The following is a 15,820-nucleotide window of genomic DNA, read 5'->3' as shown; positions in this document are numbered from 1 at the left end:
ACAAGATATTGCCAGGCTGCCAACCTGACATACTCACTGCAATCCGGAATAGGAACCTGACAAATGATAGATTTAGGAAACAATCAGGGGAAAAGAAAATAGTTTGAATCAAGCCAAAGCAAAGCCTTACTTGGTGGAATGGGGAAAACACATACAAGAAAACAAAATCTTCAGGGGAAAAATATTTGTGGAAGAAGTAATATTTATTCAGACTCAAGGCAATTTTTACATTTTCATGAGGAAAACAAACTGTCTCAGATCATTTTCCCTTTCCTCCACTGTGTCAGAACTTTCATTTTCTCCTTTACAAAAAGTAGGAAAGAGAAAGTGGGTGCCTTTTTAAGAAGCCGATTTTAATGAAAATCTTCTGGCCTTTTAAAATTATATCTCCCATTTTGCAGCCATGAACATATTATTTTTTAACTTATAAAAGAATCCTTATTGCCTCTTACAAAAACCATATGTTGTACTGGACCAAATTTCAGATAATTACTTATCTCGCAGAAATATCATGTTCAGCTCCACCCAAGACCAACAAAGAGTGGAGACGGATATTACTAAAAGAGAAGAAAAAGAAAAATGAGGCATGAACCTCTAAAAAAATAAAAAGAAATTAGTAATTATTACTATTTATTTATAGTTCACGTGTCCATTGCATCAGCCCTTGCACAAAAATAGGATGAGGTCCTTCTCCATTATGGGGCCTGCCAACAAAACAATGACTACAGAAAGGGAGACATTTGCTTTTGACTTCTTGAACACCGTGGCTGATCTGTTACTTTCTGGAAATGAGATAAGGCTTAGGCATTTGCCAGGAAAGCTTTCTCCCTTACCTACACAAGTTTGACATTTAAATAGACACAGCAATATTTTTCAGACTTTTTTTTTCACTCTCTCCAATGGAAAAAAGCTTTAGTATAACTAAAATTTTAAAAGGGTCACTTCAATAATGGTAAATCTAAAGCAGTATCAGGTAGGGCTATAGCTAGCCTCTGCTGAAAGACCCTTTTGGATTTCTCAGTCCTTGAACCTCACCCTAAGATTAAGGATTAAATTAAAAAGATTGACATCTTATCTTCATTTTTGCTGGAAGAAAAAAATGCTTTTATATTCACATTTTCATATAGGAGGAAAATTGTGTACCAGGCAGCTGTATACTTCATGTTGACAGCTGTATTTCTCACAGATGTGATCATTCAAATCTAAGGAAGTCACTTGAGCAGTTTGAGCACATCCTATGTAGGCTTCTGGAAATGATCAGAGATACCTTGAAATTGTCCTAAAGGGAGAAGAGCTCCAGGAGAATGTACACTTTGTAGCCGTGGAGATTATTTTTTCTCTTATGGATGTGGTGCTCAGGGACATGATTTAATGGAGGGTTGTTAGGGTAGTATGGTTTGATTGCCGTTGGACTTGATGATGTATTTTCCAATTTGAACAATTCTATGATTCTATAAGAGACGATAGAGATCTTTGGTTCTCTACTTTTATTTTTCATGCAAGTAGCAAGAGCGAATTTGTGAAGTCCAAAGAGTTAATAGAACACTACACTGCTGGTATGCCGCAGAAGGCAGGACTGGATGCTGTTTCTCCTGTGGTGCATGGTTGCTTGCTGACCTGATTTTTACAGGTGAAGAAATCAAAATAAAAACTGCCTCAGAATGATGGAAAAATGAGCTGTAACTTCACATCAGTCCAAGTGTGATGGCAGGGCTGGTACAAACATTTCTGTCTTTACTGGTTGGGCAACATTTTCCCTTGTGCCCAGTTCTAATATCTGCTTTAATGCTTCCCAGCCAGTGATATGAGGGGATCCACAGCACATCACTCATATTAAAATCAGTGATCTAAAAACAGCTGATCCAACAGACAACAAACTTGTCAGTGACACATAAGAGGCAGTCAAGAGAAAATCTGCACTGGCAGCAAAGTAAGAGTGGGTCTCCTTGGGGAAAAGGGAAACCTGTTTTCTGTTCTGATGGAACTCAGACATATCATTTCAACATCACACCCGCATAATTGATACTTTTGTTTGGGATTTTCCAGTGTGCAGAAGCAAAACACCAAATCTTGTGCACTGTGTGAAGATGAAGGTAAGAAACTCAAGTCAGTCGTAGAATTGCAAAGCGTTATAAGTAACCTATGTGAGTAACTTGCGCTCTCTCAAATACCTCATCAATCTGAAAGCTACAATGCTCATATGTCTCCTCTGCCAATTCGTTTTAACTGTCAAAGAGGTTGTTTTCAAAGGGCTCAAGTGACAGCTCAGGAATTCATCTTCGTGGATTGGCAGGGCCTGGGAACTGTGTCTCTGAACTGTACAGAGGTCAGTCATTTAATTTCATACTGGTTCACATGATTTATACATTCTCCAGCTCTTGATTCAGAACAGGCTGTGCTTCCTCTGCTAGTCAGGGTGTAATGCCTGTCTAGGGATTGCTCCCTTCTGTGTAGCTTGTACAATTACAAAGCACAATGTTGGTTCTAAAAAAGATCAATACAATATTATTATTCTCGTATCAAAAGAAGCAATACGAAGGTGTTCTGTGAACACAAAATCTGACAAAAGGACTTGTCAGATGTTAACTGAACATCCCTCTGACAACATTTATGGGCACAGGCAATATCAGTGCTCAGTTCTTGGCATTTGCAAAATAGTGGTGTGCTAAGGGGTAAGAGGTATAATGTACGAGGAAGAAGGATGGAATTCATGAGAGACTTTTCCTATAGGGAGCAACAGGAATGCTTAACAATGTTAAAAACTCAAAATGTTCTAGTATGCATATTTTTGGACAAAGAAGGAAATTTATGAAGTGATAGAAGAATTTGTTTGTCCAGCCCTGATAGTTTCAAAGGAAGAATCTGAGGTTTCTGTGTTCCCAAAATGGCCTCACTATATTTAGCATGACATTTTTGTCACCTCTACACTTCTTTGCTCATACAGGGTCCTCCGTCTTTGCAATACTGAGAAGAATTCAAAGGTAGCCTGCAAAGCTGACTTGGGAGTGCCATCAAGACAGAAACATCACCCAGGACTTGCTGAGAAATTTGCATCTGAGATCAGTAGAATGATTCCATCTCAAATTCAGCAAATAGTGCAGTATGAGAGGGAAAGACATCATATTTTTTTGTTCTCTTTTATTTTTTTCTTCTTTTTTTTCCCCCCTCCTTTTTCTACTTTTCTTCATTGCCTTTTTGTTAATCCTGTTCACTGTGGTCTTCCGTGTTGGGATAGTTAAATCCTGAGGACAATTCTACTCCTCCTGTGCTAATCGCTGTAAGGTAGGGTACCAGTCTGGAAATGCATTACCAGCATTATCTCTGTAAACCTCATGCATCTTCTGCCTTCACGTGTCACACATAATTGCAGCTTTGGCATGAATCCATCTGCTGAGTGATTATTCTCTGCCTTCAATACAGAAGGCTTCATGCCTTGGCAAAACCACTGAGCTATCTATATATCTATGCTCTTTTTATGACTTGGGAAATTAAACCGCTTTCTGTCTTGGTTATTTGTCTTTGAGGAACTTGCAAGATAAAGGGTAGCGATACAAATGCAACCAAAATCTTGAAGTTTGCTTTCTCAAGTTATTTTTTAAGTAACTCACTTATTAATGCATGCTTTTCTTTCAGTCAGGCTAACTCATTCTTTCATTTGGTACTGATGGAAGTGGAAGATCCAGGAATATCTATGTGCCATCACTCATGTTTTCCAAAAGACCAATTGGTGCTGTTAGAAATCAAGAAATAAGCCAGTGCAGGCAGTGTTTGTCTTGTTACAGAGGTAACATGCGTGCTTACTATTAACGGCAGAGCTTCCCTGGCTTTCCCTGTATTTCTTAGTGGTTTGGGATCTCCATCTGAATTTCCTGCCACTCAAAGTAACCTAATCAGTAAAGACCTAAGCATCTCACAAGTGCTACTTGCACAAGACAAGTGCTGGATCACAAATACAGTTTCATCAGACTCTAGTAGGCTACTGCACCATTCCTGGATCTTTTGCTATCTCTGTATAAGTGACTCTTGATAAAACCATGTTGAAAACTTTCCCAGTATGTCCATTATTAGTCCAAAACCAGCATATGATGATGAGATCAGTCTTAAGTTCTGTCCCGGTGTCTCAGCATTACTAGTCAGTATGTACTAACCTTCTTTGAGACCCCTTGTAAAATATTGATGCCTTTCTTTATATTACATCCAACTAATGAAGCTGCAATAATGAATACTGTGATGCTGGAGGAAGATGAAAGACTTGTTCCTCTGTCTCCTACTTCCTTTCTTTGGCATGGGCACACTACTGTTAGAATCACTGCAAAACACCATTAGCACCAAAGGATGGTGTTCTGCGTAAAGTACTATTTGAGGTAACATTGTAAATATATTATTATTGTTGTTATTATCATTACTATTATTATTATTATTATACTTTAATCTTCTGATTCTGTATTAATAATTTTATTTATTTGTTATTTATTTATTTTGAATCTCATCTCATGAGTTCTGCATTTATTTATTTTTTTTTCCCAGTTCTCTTTCCCATCCCACTGAGATGGATTTTGTGCTGCTTAGCTGCCTGCCAGGTTAAACCACAACAAAACAGAAGAAAGGAAAAGCCTGAAAAAGTGAAGACTACTCAACGATGCTTCAAGATATGCAGTGTTTCATCATAACTTTCTGAACTTTATTCAGAGAAGTCTGGCAGATCAGCCACCCTCTACTGGAATGCATCCAAGCATAGCGAAACATTCCTGAAAACGGAGTATATTTACCTTGTATAGCACCAGATTCAAAGGGATAGGCAGGTAACAGCTTGGTGCTGCTGTGTGCAATTGTCTTTGAAGAATTCCAAGATAAAGAAGGAGGTTGAGCCATGTGGCATCCCATTTTACTGCGAGACCTCGCCATGAGTCATGTGCACTGATGTCTGTATGAGGATCTGAGATGTTATTGTAAGACAAAAGAGTAAACCTAGTGAGGTGTGTCTAATGTGCCATTTCATATGCTGCCTTGACAGTGGGGTTGGTGAAATATGGAAGAGGCCACTTTCTCCCTGGTTCATGCATCCTCAGTGCAGGGGTGCAGCTTTAACAGTGAGCTGTCTAAATAAATCTACATATGGGTGGCATGTGACTTATTATTTCATAGAGCAGCAAATGAACGCTTTTTTTTCTCACAGATTTCAGCTTGGCTGTCAGCTCTTATAATGCACACAGGTGAGGGAGGTGCTACAAGTGATGTCTGTCTACTTTTCCTCCACTGCTTCTTGTCAATGGCAGCTTCACACCAATGTAGAGACTTTGGGCAGCCCAGAAGACTCCTCAATTTGTGCTTCTTAACATCATTAATTTGATGGGAGTGAAGCCAGTTTATTCCTTTTGATGATCCTTAACTTCAAGCAGCAGAGGCAAATGCAGAACTACATCAGATACAGATTTAAGAGCTATTCATGCTGAGAGGCATTTTCTACTCAAAACTCAAGAAAGTAATCCACAGCAAACATCCACAAAGTCGACTGAAATGTATAGAGTAGGATTATTCAACAGCTGTCAATTTGACTTCTGTTTATGGAACCAGTATCTGACAGGAATTACCCCAAATCCACAGAGTTTGTGATTATTTTTAATGGCATTAAGCACTGCATACTGTACGTGGTAGATTGTAAAACTGGCATTTTGCCAACCGGTTACCTATTGGAACACTCATTAAAAAACAGGATTAATCCACTACCTTGAAAGAGAGCAAGGCTGAGTGAGTTTTCAGACAGTAGAAGGAAAATTAAATTGATCACATTAAACAAATAGTTCTGTTTGTCCAAAGTGAGCATCCTACTGGATTCTTGCAGCTGAAAGTGAAGGGAGCTGTTTTGGGAGGTAGCCTACAAACTGTAATGAAAGCACTACATCTCATCAAAGCTCCCATCTCTTTATCTTTTTCTTTATGGTATATTACGGATTTCAGGTTCATGAAAGGAGATTGAAGATGCAGACAAAGGGGACTGTCTTAGAAGACCAAATGCCACAGAAGGCAAGGAAAATAAAACTCCTTGTCATTGCTCTCTCCATTTAACTCAAAACCTATGGAATCTGGCATATGACTTTTGAAGGTCTGGGGTCAGTGAGACTGAATAATGTGGACAGTCATGGAAACTAGTATCAATAAGACACACACTTGCTGGTGCTTCAGGATGCAGCTAGCTGTCACAGGAAAAATACCTTGCATCTTTTGCTCTCCCTCTTTTCAACCAGTACTAAGTACTTTCAGAAAGATCAATCAATCAGTTACCTTAAATGCCAGTGACATGATGCAGTCTCCGCCCCATCCAATTGGGATCACTCTCCTTGAGACATCTTTCTTTCAGTCAAGTGCTGAATATCTCACAGGAAAAGACTTAAGTCAAGGTGCCTTAAACACTCCACTCTGTGGGCTAAAAACCCACACAACTTCTATTCTGGAATAACTGATGGGCAGGAACTTGCAACAAAAGGGGGGACCTTAGTCCCAATGCTTTTGTACTTCCAGCATCACTTTGCCTCTGATGGCTGCCCTGTCTATGTTTGCATGCAGGAATCAAGTTTTCATATGTGCCTCTGCAAGGTGTCTAGCTCTCTGCTTGTGACTTGGTCTGTAATAAAATGCTGACCTTTATGCCAGCAGAATCCTCAGTGCAGCCACAGCTTAATTTGCAGTAATGTTAAATGATGTGTACAAAAGCAAAAGGGAGCCTGCGTAAAATATCTTTTATTTCGTTTCTTCCCCAAAAAAGGTTAAATTAGTATACATGGTGAGGAATCTCCATAGTTTTCACTTATCTGCTACAGAGCTTGAACTTTAGTCTTTTGGTCCAAAGGGAGAAAAATCAATGGTATCATACTGATACACAAGAAACTTTATTAAAGTAGCCATGGGCATCTCTGCAACCTTACCCTATCAAGCTGGCTTGCTAATTGGTTTGCAACAGTGTGGCTGCCATGAAAATTACCTGGGTCTGTCTTGTGAAAATCTGGCTCTATCAGCATCAAGAACACAAACAGCCAGGGAAGCGGTCAAAGGTCGCTTCCTAGTTGTTGGGAACGGAAAATGAAGCTTGTTAACATTCTGCAGCTGCTTCTTCTAGGGAGAAAAAACCCACATCAGTACTGCAGGGAGCTGTCCTCCGGAGGATTGAACAAAGATGATCAAGCTTCTCTGTGCTCACTTTCACTCACCCATCAGGCTTTTGCTGACAAGGAAGCCTGAAAAAATCTGCCAGAAGTGTCATTTCGTACCTGCCTGAAATCTTTAGTTTGGATTTCTTCTCTTATTTGTCCATCACAACACAGTCTCTCTCCCTTTTATGTATTTTCTCCCCCTTTTGCTGTGCCCTGGTGTGTAGCTTTGCTAAATCAAATCTGAATTCAGAATGGTCTGAGATGCCATTGGTGTATGCCGGTTACAATGCATTAACATGTAAAGCTTTTGCAAGAAATACCAATTGTAGATAAAAGAGACGAGAGCCAAAATCTTCAAATCCCCCCTGCCACTCATTTCCAATCCAGAAAGCAAGATAGGTTTGGGCTGGTCGCATGAAGGTGCATTTATATTTTCAAGGCAGAAATGTGACTTGAAGAATTGTGTTACCAGAGTGAACCATTGCCAGCAAGAAGTTGTAGCATCTAATGCATCTGTGTAAATAGGCACCACTGAACAAGGTTAACTCACAATTTGTACTAGCTGTACTACCCAGGGGACAGGAAAGGGTCATCAGAGAGGTCCTGCGAGGGCTCTTTAGAGAGCTTAGAGAAGTCACAGAGTTCTTGTTGGAGGTTCGGAGGGTCTCTGTTCTGTTCTTTTCCTTGTCAGATCTCCTCCTAATTCAGAAGACAAGCAGGTTCCACTGGACTAACTGGTGGTCACAGGCAGTGGAACTAGAGATGGGAACTTCTGTTTTGTCCCAGGCTCATCTGCCTCATCTGATATAGATAGATAGAAACAATCAGAGAAATTTTAACCACTTATTCTATTAAAACAGGAAAGAACTGTAACAGATTTTAGGTAGATAACCAAATTAGTTGCTCCCTAAATTATTGGTTTTTGTATTGGTTTTTGACAGATTTTTGGGGCATAAAAAATAACCTTGATATCTTAATTAATCTGAAAGTCCAGGTGGACAAAAGATGTTCAACCCTCCTATTTTTTCTTTGTCTTTTATTTTTTTAACTTTCCAATTCTTCCATTTGAGTGTTCAACCAAAATATATTTATGCAACAGTTGTATGCAGTAATAATGACAAGGAAGTTGGTTTATGTCCAAGGTTCACTTCCTCCATTCTTAAGAACTATATATCCCTATGGGCAAAAGATTGAGGAAAGAGAACTGGAGACCTGTGTGGATAAACAAGGAATTCCCATATATATATATATAATATTTATTCTTTCAAAGGTATAAACCACACAGTAGTTCTCAAGTAACAGGTTAAGCTGTCCTTCGGGCCTATGTGTGGTATTTGTGTACCAAAAGACCTAGTTTGTGGCCTTACATTGGGTGGTTTGCATTGGTTTAGTGCCCTGAAGTCCAACTCAGTACTGATAATGTCATCATTTTTGCTGCTGAAAAAAAATAAGGAAATCATGGAAGAAATAATCATAAAATTGCACCTTTTTTTTATTTACAGTTTATTATGAAGGTAATTTTAATTTCTCCAGGTAGCTCCCTATGGATGTTTTCAGCTTTTCCATATTGTGATGGAAGAGAGTTAATAAGGGATCAGGCATACAAAATTTTCCATCTTGGCCAGTGGAAAATATTAAACTTCTAAGGAGTCAGTGGATTAGATGGAAAAAAGAAAAAAAAAAAAAGAAAAAGTAAGAAGTTGTGAAATCTGTCTTCATGAATTAACTTTGAAAGAAAAGTAGGATTTCACCATGAAGTTTGATGTATAATCTTTTTCTTTAGTATGAAGTGATTGCCAGACTGTGAGAGTCTCATCTGCTTGTCCTGTTCTCTTTTCTATTAGCCTACTCACACCAATAGATCAACTGAAATTTTCAGAGGGAAGAGGAAAGATAAATTTTCTGTCATCATTTGAAAGAAAAATAAATCTGTTTCTGAGAAGAAGAGGGTTTTTTTGCTTTTGTTTTTTGTATTTTTATTTTTATTTTTTTCCAGGTGGAACTGGAGGACATTGGACAGGAAAACAAATTGATTCAGAATGCCATTGAACTCTATGAATAACTCAAATCTCTCCAAATAGGCGGTGATTTGCAATAGTTTGTTATTATGCTGCCAGAGACTGCTAAAATGTCTCTTCCTGCACCTCACACACAGATGCACATACTTTAAATACAATATTAAAGATACACTTGACTAGTAAGGATCCTGTCAAACTATGCTAATCAAATCCAGCTTTGATTTCATGCTTACTTTTCTGCTCATCCCAATTGTAAAGCTAAGCTGTAATTAATACATAAGAGCCTGGTGATTATACAGTATTAGGCTGAACATATAGAGTGAACATACAGCATTAGATTGCGTTTCAATAGATCAAACACTGTAAAGAAATAAGATCAACTCATGAGGTCTGGCATTAGCAGGCTGCTGACTTATCTTGGCGACAATCTTGAGCATTTTCATGGATCTCCTCCTACCAGTGACATCTCCAGGACAAACATGTCTTGTACCTGCATGAGAGGACTAATGGGTGATTTTCCCTTTTATTTTCACTTTTTAAACTAATTCCTAAGCCATTTCACCCACTGAATTTTAATTATTCCTTTGGAAATGGTCCTGATAGGTAACTGCCACATCAGAGGTGGTTTGTCCAGTCCACCTTCTGGAAGTAGATCTGCAAGACCTCTCCACTGCCTGCCTGCCCAGTCAGGAACAGCCCACAAGAAAGACAGACAGTAGAAAAGAATGAACACTGCATCATTAACTAACACCATGCTACCAAACACTATGCAAAAAATGGAGAAGTGCCTTCAGATTCCTCATCGAGGACTTGCTGAGGTCTTCTTTGTGTTCTCCTGCTGGCAGAGTTAAGAAAAATCTTCTCATAGTCTGAAACTGAAATACTGAAATACTTCAAAGTAGAAATAAGGACATGAGACTCCAAGAAATGTCCTAGCATTAAGCTTTACAGCATAAGAAACCTCATGAACTGTAATAAATGGTGAGAATCTAAGAAGTGGAAGAAACTGATCTCTGTGATGCTTAATCCACTCATTTTATCTGGAGTAAATCTGCAGACATCTTCTTCAGAACATCAACAACCAACCACAGCAACAAAAACCCTCAGAGGTCCAGACCTTCAAAGTTAACTTGTCGACATAAAATTTTCAGCAGTTCATACTTTGAGCAGTCTTAAACAAGTTTTTATTATTATTATTATTATTATTATTTGAAAAGCAAGGAAGCAAGAAAAGGAATGTTCTGCTACAAAGAGAGTTTACTTTGCATTCAGGAACTGATTGCATCTCATTGCAGAGCCGCACAAGAGCAATGCTCGTATTTGCGTGCAACTGCGCCATGGCTGTGGCATGCCTTTTTCCCTGCACCATAACAAGATCATATGTGAAAGCCTAAATTATGCAAATGAAAAGGCTCCACTAATACTGTTGAAATATTCCTGGAGTGTACACTTGACAACCTCAAAGTACATTTCACACCACTAATGACTTCATCACTAACACAATTGTCATGAGTCAAGCAGTTTCCATGGCAACGCCCTAGTACAGCTGTTTACCCATATAAAGTACTGCACCTACTTAGTTACATATACAGACAGATCACTAGATTCCTAGGTACTGAAATTGAAATAATTCAATTTTCAGTGTCTCTCTTTATGAAGTGATTCTGCCAGCTATAGGTATTAGCATATCAATGTGACTTTGACAGGGTCTGCTGCAAAAGACATATTTTGCAGGCACTTCATGTCAATTAGAGCCCTAACTGTTTCATGGAATAATCATTCCTGCCAGATTAAGGTCAGGCTGCAAGGTAATTTAATTGGTGCCATTATATCTAGGGGGAAAAAATGCTCTAATAAAGTGCACACACTGTAGCTGCCAGTGAGGATGTGCTAAGAGACATGAAAGGGATTGCCTTCTTAAAGTGTATGGGCAAGCCATTTAAAGAGAAAGAAATAAAATGGAAACAACTTCAGATGCTTTGTTTCCAACTAAACTCCAGTGTGTTTGACCAAGAGGGGAATTATATTTCACTTGAAGTGGTGCTATTCACAAGGGAGGAAGCACTGGAGAAAAATAAATAGGAGTAAGGAAAGAAAAATGCCCTCACTCTGTGTACATCTTCTTATCTCCTGTGGAACGATAAACATTTTAATTAAAAATCTGAAACAAAACAAAACAAAACAAAACAAAACATCTTGTTCCCAGGGCTCTGATGCAGCGAGCTGGGCAGGATCCTCCCTGCCTACCCTGGGGAATGGGATTGGGAGGATTACTCTTTCCTTCTGGGGAAACTTTTGACTCTCATATTTCATGAATAGCATGAGTACAGTTTCATAATGAGGCAGGTAGTTTATCCCCTAAACTTCCTCCACCTATCCATAATTCTGTTCCAGAATCTCCTCCCCCTCAAAGAAGCCAAAACCTGTTCGCCCCATATTGCTGAGCTTAGAGAAGCATAACTTGGCTGTGTGTCGATACAAGTGCAGTAACCAGACACATGATGATCAGGGACTGCTTTCTTCTACCTGACAAGATTAAATTTTTGTTTCTCATGGGAGAGGCTGTGGATGCCCCATCCCTGCAGGCATTCAAGGCTAGTCTGGATGTGGCTCTGGGCAGCCTGGTCTGATGGTTGGTGACTCTGCACATAACAGGGGAGTTGAAACTGGATGATCATTGTGGTCTTTTTCAACCCAGGCCTTTTTATGATTCTATGATTCTGTGATCTTGGCTTTCACTTCTCATAAATTGGATTGTCCTTAGTTATATGTTTTTTCACTCTTTTGTCTAAAGTCAATCAAAGATTTCTGGGGACCAGCTGATAGACAGTGCTGTGAGTTCTCAAGAACAATGATTTTAAAACACAGGAAGGTGATGAAAGAACCCAAATTATTAATTCTTTAACCACACCCCATGATCATTTACCTAATAACAACCACCCTAAATCAGCCACCAACATTTTGTTCTGACCCTCTTTCTTGGCAGAGCAGAGCACCAGAGAAAATATTTGCCTTGTGAACTGATTGCTTTTCACAAAATTGGCCATGCTCAGCATTGTGGTCATAACTGCACTCTAAATACCAGTAGAGCAAAGGTTAGGTTGACTGAAGATATATGATGTTTACTAAAGTCTCAAGGCCAGGTTTTCAGTTGATGTAAACCCTCATTTTCACAGATTTCACCCAGGCTGCAATTGTTTAAATAATGTTGAAGATATTAATAAAATATTCTGATGGGCTCAAGAACTAGAGATTAAACTTCAGTCAGGTTTTGTATATTCCAAAGTGTTAATTGTTATTTTTTGTAAGGTCTCTGCAGTCTAGGTTTTATGTAGCATGAGGGTTGTGGGTTTTTGCACAGGTATGTAAGTATATTCTTAAGTGCAACAGACTGGTAAATTCTGCATCCCTGCAATACTTGTTTTTATGACTTTACCAGGAAATTATAAAAAAAAAAACAAAAAAAGAATCGTGTACGCAGAGTCATACTACTATGTTATCTTTTTAAAAGCAGTCATGATCTAATTTAGCCCTAGGAACATAGAAAACAGAACATAGAAAAGTTACCTTATTTTTCTGACTGCAAGAAATATATGATAAATAACAGGAAATTTTGCAAAATTGGAACAATTTTACAAAGTTGAAGCAATGGAAAAAGAACAGATTCTGAGCCCTTTGAATTTCCCTATGAATATTTCAAAAGACTCTATTCATTATTACTATTTCCTTTTACTATCCACTCAAGCTTACAGTGGAACTATTTAAAAAGATATAGGAAAGATTTTTTGCTGGTATGAATATTGCATAAACTAACTGAATTAAGGTCAAGCAAAGGTAGATTATAAATGGAAATGAAAGTTTTTTGTCATTATTATTTTCCTTTAAATATGTCTGCTAGAACATTTTGGCTCAGCATCCAATCTGAACGGCATTTGATCAGCCATAAATTATCCATTCAAAACTCGATTAATCCCATTATAAATGTAGTCTGACTTCCAGCATTTGATTCAGCTTTGGTCATGAATGCAGGAACAGGAATGTTTGGGTGAATGAGAGGTTTGGATTTGAGGGCTCAGCAGCAGAAAACATCTCAAAACTGTTTGAAAGAACATTTTTCTCTCCCCAGACCAGGTTGCTCACAGTCCCATCCAGACTGGCCTTGAGTGATTCAAGGGAATGTGCATCCACAATATTCTCTGTGCAACCTGTTCCAACATCTCACCATCCTCACAGGAAAGATTTTCTTCCTACCATCTAGTCTAAATCTATGCTCTTCCAGTTTAAAGCCATTTCCCTGTTGCTATATGCCCTTATAAAAAGGTGCTACCCAGCTTTCCTGTAGGCTCCCTCAGGTACTGGAAGACCTCTATAAGGTCTCCTAGGTACCTTCTCTTCTCCAGCTGCTGGTCACACTTCTCTTGATGCAAGCTGGGATATAGTTAGCCTTCTGGGCTGCTTTAATTCAGTTTAGTACAATTAAATACAATTTAATACAGTTCTGCCAATGTAGATTAGATGCAAAATACCCAGTAGATAATCAGCCACCCTATCAATAGGTGGAATACTTACGTTGTTTTTTGGTTAGAAATGTAAGTTTTGTACTCTTGAAAATGCAAGGATGACTTGAAGCTCTGTGTAGCTGTCACCGTACTCACATGTTATCATAAATTTCTGTCATAACTGAGGAAAGAAGCAGTAGTCAAAATTATTCAACAAGCATTTCTGGTTAGAACACAGAGATCTGATTCGTCATTGCTTTTCCCTGGCCTGGAAGAAGTACTAATTCACTGTTGAAGCAACTTCAACATCACTTCAATGTTTATGAAGCAGAGAGATGAGCTGCTCAGTGTAGCCTTGTTGTTGAGTTTCTGCTCCTGTGCTAGGGTATCTGTCTGCATCTATATCATGACAGGTTACACGTGTGTTTTTGTGCCACAACTAAACTACTTAGAGATCATCATCCTGGGCAAGATCGTTGGTATATAAAATATCTGCTTTTTGGAATGGGACCTTCAGGAGAAGTAAGCAAGCAAATAATCTGAAGCTTCAGCATGTCCTCAGCTCATCTTTCCTATATCACACTTGTGCTAGTTAAAGCCTTCCAGCTAGGCCCACACAACTGTTTGGCCTGGAGAAAAAAAGGGTTTTAACAAGTTATACCTCTGTACACCTGCTCTAGTAAAGCCACTTGCACCATACAGGAACACTGAACCAGTCTAACAGTTCAACCATCAAAAATATTTTCCAACTAAAACATGTTTCTTCGTACAATGTCTCCACATTTCTTGAACACAAGAGACTCCCCCTATCCCTTTTAAATATTATATATATTTCTCCAATAACCTCTTTCTTTTCAGTTCCATGTGATAGCAATTATCCCATTGCCTAAGTCCATAGAGGAGTGGGCAAACTGTTGATAGAAAGTGATTCAAAGCTCAGGACAGCATCTAGATTGCAGGGTGAATAGCTTTTATTTTCCTTTTGAAAGACAAGGAAAACTGGAGATGGAAATTTTTCACACTTGTGAAAACACTTTCTTTCAAAAGTTTTCAGACAACAAATAAATTAAACAGATGACGAAAGCCGATGAAAACTGGGAAAATACTGTCATAAACAGACGTTTACAAAATACATTTCCATCTGGCTGAAAGCCATTCGCGTTCTTTGTTTCTTGTTTTTCTAATCTTGTTTTGAATGAAACCTCTTTTAGCAAGGTTCTCAGCAAATCTGGAGATAACCCTCTGATGGTACGGACTGACTGTTTAATTGCCAGCAGATTTCTCTTTGTCAGTTGAAGCAAATCTGATGAGTCTGGCTGGGGTCACCCTGATTGCCAAGAGAAGACTCTTCAAGCAGCAAGCAATGCTTTTGGTTACACAGTGTTTAAAGTCCAAAGCATCTTTGTTTAGCCAGCAAAAACCCATCATGAGAAGAAGATTCACTCCTGATTTCAAGTTTTTGAATGCTTGCACATAGCTGCTATGGTGCACAGAAGAGAGAAAACAACTCAGAGCACATTCAAAGGAATATAGTAAACTATGTTTAAGGGAATAAACCTGACAAAGGATTTTAATCCTTTTTTTCTCTTTCTCTTTCTCTTTCTCTTTCTCTTTCTCTTTCTCTTTCTCTTTCTCTTTCTCTTTCTCTTTCTCTTTCTCTTTCTCTTTCTCTTTCTCTTTCCCTTTCCCTTTCCCTTTCCCTTTCCCTTTCCCTTTCCCTTTCCCTTTCCCTTTCCCTTTCCCTTCCTTTCCCTTCCCTTCCCTTCCTTTCCCTTCCCTTCATTTCCCTTTTTTTTAACAACACCAAGACAACTTGCAAATATGTATCTCCCAAAAGATGAGGCAGTAATGAATAAGGGCTGCATTTCCCAGTAGATGATGAGTAAGCCAAGGGATAGCTGCAGGATGCCATGATGTACTCTGCACATAGGCTGGACAACCTGTTCAATAAATCAAGATGCACCTGTCTTTTCATTTTTTTTTTCTTTTTCTTTTTTTTTTTTTTTTTCCCCAGGTATCTGTTTGGAAAGTGACAGGCACATTATAATGCATGCACAGTATTTGTTAACTTGGCATACACTTTTCATCATCTCCAGCCCCATGTTGTCTCTTGGCGGTGAATCGCCGTTCTATAAAATAGCACACATAGCAAGCA

General features: G+C 38.7%; 1 protein-coding gene and 1 long non-coding RNA gene across 4 annotated transcripts in view; one reads left to right on the top strand and one right to left on the bottom strand.

Moving 5' to 3' along the window:
- Nucleotides 1-15,820, bottom strand: part of LOC107305714 (urea transporter 2-like) — a 276,540-nt gene that overhangs the window by 223,811 nt on the left and 36,909 nt on the right. The gene's annotated exons all lie outside the window — the stretch shown is intronic.
- On the top strand, nucleotides 1,428-9,090 carry LOC107305716 (uncharacterized). Its single transcript, XR_001551873.3, has 2 exons — nucleotides 1,428-3,282; nucleotides 4,528-9,090. It is a non-coding gene; the product is annotated as an uncharacterized LOC107305716 (long non-coding RNA).

This window comes from Coturnix japonica, chromosome Z (genome assembly GCF_054131305.1).
Source record: "Coturnix japonica strain WE chromosome Z, WE-NBRP24, whole genome shotgun sequence".
Lineage (NCBI taxonomy): Eukaryota > Metazoa > Chordata > Aves > Galliformes > Phasianidae > Coturnix > Coturnix japonica.
This window is presented reverse-complemented; position numbering and strand designations above follow the sequence as displayed.